Below are 3,658 nucleotides of genomic sequence, written 5' to 3'. Positions count from 1 at the left end.
TTTTCCAGGCAGTAACAGTGACTTGTGTATCAGGAAAACAAAACTTCAGAGTTCATCAGCAGACTTCACATAAATTTTATTGGTCAGAACAGTGGCATGTGACCACTCCACTTTGCCAGAGAAGATGGGACACTTTCTAAAGCTAAGTATGAAAGTCAGGTTTAGGTTCTGTAATTAGGAAAAGGGGAAAGATGGGTGTTGGACGGACAATTAGTTGTATTTGCAACTTGTAGTTTTTAAGCCTACTCTGCAGGTGAAAATGCTTTTTTCTACACCCATGAAAAATTTGTCACATGTATTTTGATGACTCCTAACAATCTGAAAGAGTCTGTTGCAGCATTGACTGGACTTCAACCAAAATGAATCTTCTTTGATGAACCATTCAATTAACATTAGTGTTTTAACACAAATTTGCTTCCCCTTAGGGTTGTGTTTTGCCCTGTTCCTAAAACTCAAGCATCAGATCAGCTTTGCTCCCTGCTATAAGCAGACAGTCTCGCGTGGGCTTCTGTAGTCTGTTTGCTGTAGGTTCGGAGTGAATGAAAACCAAGAAATAAACTTTCTGAGGTGGTTTAATCAATCCAAGATGCATGCCATTTCCAGATCATCTGTTGCATTTGTATTTTAGAACTCTATAGCTTAGCTCTGCCCATCATTATTTTCTGAAATCTTTGTTTAATTTGAACACCCTTCTGGGCTGAACTGGAGGAGCCCAAGAAATGATCCGATCTGAGTGATGGAAGGTTCCAAAAGGTGTCTGGACACCGCGACTTTTATCTTCATGGTCTCATGTTGTTTTTCAGCCACGGTTGGGGTAGATAGTTCTGTGTAGGTTTTGGTATATCTTGTGCTGCCAGTGCCCCTCAGCACATAATCACATGTGGTAACCAGCCTAAGGGATGACCCTTGATTATCTCCACCTTCTGGTATTCCCACTCTTGCACAGTCCTTCCCCATGCTGTATCAGGATTGGTCGGTGTGGCCAACAGCACAGATTCTACTGGCTAGGTCATAGAAGACATCATAGCTTCTGCCTTGCTGTCCTGGAACTTTCATACTAGGACAAGCTAGCTGCCTGGCTAGGTCATAGAAGACATCATAGCTTCTGCCTTGCTGTCCTGGAACTTTCATACTGGGACAAGCTAGCTGCCATGCTACGAGGACACTCAAGCAGCCTTATGGAGAGACCCAGTGATGAGTAAATAAGGCCTTTTGCCAACAGCCAATGAGGAACTGCCACCAGCCGTGTGAGTGAGCCATCTTGGAAGCAGATCCCCCCAGCCCTCATTAAGCCTTCTGTTGACAGAAGCCTGGGTAAGCCTCTTGACTGCAGCATCATGAGTGACCCTGAGCTAGAATTGCTTAGCTACTTCTATATGCCTGACTCACAGAAACTATGAAATAATAATTGCTTGTGCTTTAAACCTACTAACTTTGAAGGTTATCGATCAGGCAGCAGTAGCTAATATATCATATGTTTTTGCTTTCTACCCTGGAGAACCACAGATATGATGACTGTTGGCTTGGCCCAAGCATTCGCATAGATCAGGAAGTTAACGCTCCGAAAGGTGATCTTTGACTGATGGGATGTGAACTAATGGACCTACTTCCTGTCTTTCAAGAGGACAATTCTGGAAGGCATTAAGTGGGTTTCTTGGGTGGTCTCTGGAAAGAATGAAGCCCTTGTTTCGCACAGTCTTGTGTTCTCTTTGTTTTCTTACTTTCTGTCTCTTACTCTCTGTCTTTTCCTTCCCAAGATCACCTCCCAAATTATCTATTTGCACACAAGCCCTGGTGTCAAGCTCTTCCTCCAGGGAAACCCAAGGTGAGACCAGGAGTGTGTGAAAAATACCACCTGCCCCCAGGGCTGTTCTAAATGAAAACATGCACTTTTGACTTAGCGGATGAGAGCAGCAGCCTAGACTTGCTTGCATGGATGATACAAATAAAAAGCTTATTTTATTGGAGACCTTCTTTAGCTGTCTAATGATAAACTCTTGTTTCTTATTCTTGACTTTAAAAAAAAATTGAGTATGTTAGACGACGTCAGCTTTGAAAATTTCCTAATTAGACGTTTATATGTCAAGGGCCCTTATAACCCCTTTGTCTTGGCATTAATGAGGAATAAAATAACTCCTGAAGCAAAAAAAAAAAAGTACATTGTACACATTGCATTCCTCAGTCCTCAAGAAAAAGAGAACTCATTCTCAATAGGCATCATTGCCAAGTTCAGGCACAGTTAAGTTGCTTAGGAATTTGGTGTCCACAAAGGGAGTGCCCTCACCCTGCCAGCCTACGAGGTGGTCTGCTGGAAAAGTATTTTCCTAAGGATAAAGAATTCGCACTTCTTTCACTATGGGGCAGGGAGTATCTTTCTTAATCTCTGTCCACATAGAGTCATTCTGTATGTGGCATGTTTTGGGGTAACAGTGAAAGGAATTCTTTCACCTGATCTCATTTTTTTAAACTTAATTTTTTTAAAGCCAAAACCATTTCGTATTGCGGTACAGCCAATTATCAATGTTGTAATAGTTTCAGGTGAACAGTGAAGGGACTCAGCCAGACATGCACATGTGTCCATTCTCCTCCAAACTCCCCTCCCATCCAGCCTGGCACATAACACTGAGCAGAATTCCATGGGCTACACAATAGGTTTTTGTTGGTTATTAACAGTGGAAGGAGTTCTTTCAATTTCACACCAGCCATGGAGCTCCAAGGACAAAGTTGGATCTTTTAATGGATATTTTGGTCCATTTGTCTCTTTCCCATGGAAAGAATTGTCATAATGCACAAGAATTTCTTTTTCTTAACCAGAAGAATTCTCTTGCAGTAACCTAATTTTATGAACCTTCTGAAGTCTAAAGGACTAACCTTAAGTCCACTGTAACGGTCAGGCTTCTTTGACTTGGACACATCTTTACCAGTCTGAGAGATGGTCAACAAAAGGAGGACAGAGCATGAGTCCAAGTCCTTTTTCAACTGATTCACATCCAGGCTTCTACAGCACCCATTTCCTTTTCATAGCCCCCACCTGCCTTACAATTCAAATTCACAGCTGTGAGGACCTAACAACTATTCTGGTCAGGGGCAACATTTTACTGTAAATCTGGGCTTCAACATGAAGATTACAGAATGAGAGAAAATCAAGTGGTAATGGAACAGACAGAGAAGGCAATGGCACCCCACTCCAGTACTGTTGCCTGGAATCCCATGGATGGAGGAGCCTCGTAGGCTGCAGTCCATGGGGTCGCTAGCAGTCGGACATGACTGAGCGACTTCACTTTCACTTTTCACTTGCATGCATTGGAGAAGGAAATGGCAACCCACTCCAGTGTTCTTGCCTGGAGAATCCCAGGGACGGGGGAGCCTGGTGGGCTGCCGTCTGTGGGGTCGCACAGAGTGGGACACGACTGAAGCGACTTAGCAGCAGCAATGGAACAGAAACAGGGGCCACAATGGAGCATAATGGGTTTTGGAATTACAGGATCTGAAATCCTGGTGAAGGACTATAGGTCATTATTCATTTATAGAGTGCCACTAAGTGCCTGGGGCTTCCCAGGTGGCGCTAGTGGTAAACAGCCTGCCTGCCAATCCAGGAGACATGAGAGACCTGGGTTCCATCCCTGGGTCGGGAGGATCCCCTGGAGGAGGGCATGGC

The 3,658-nt window shown here is 43.9% G+C and overlaps 1 long non-coding RNA gene across 1 annotated transcript; it reads left to right on the top strand.

Annotated features, from left to right (window-relative positions):
* Positions 1-1,061: 1,061 nt before the first annotated feature.
* On the top strand, positions 1,062-2,155 carry LOC139186939 (uncharacterized). Its single transcript, XR_011570624.1, has 2 exons — positions 1,062-1,645; positions 1,758-2,155. It is a non-coding gene; the product is annotated as an uncharacterized lncRNA (long non-coding RNA).
* The last annotated feature ends 1,503 nt before the right edge of the window (positions 2,156-3,658 follow it).

Source organism: Bos indicus, chromosome 14, assembly GCF_029378745.1.
Source record: "Bos indicus isolate NIAB-ARS_2022 breed Sahiwal x Tharparkar chromosome 14, NIAB-ARS_B.indTharparkar_mat_pri_1.0, whole genome shotgun sequence".
Taxonomy (NCBI): domain Eukaryota; kingdom Metazoa; phylum Chordata; class Mammalia; order Artiodactyla; family Bovidae; genus Bos; species Bos indicus.
The sequence above is the reverse complement of the archived record's forward strand: the minus strand, read 5'-3'. Positions and strand labels throughout refer to the sequence as shown.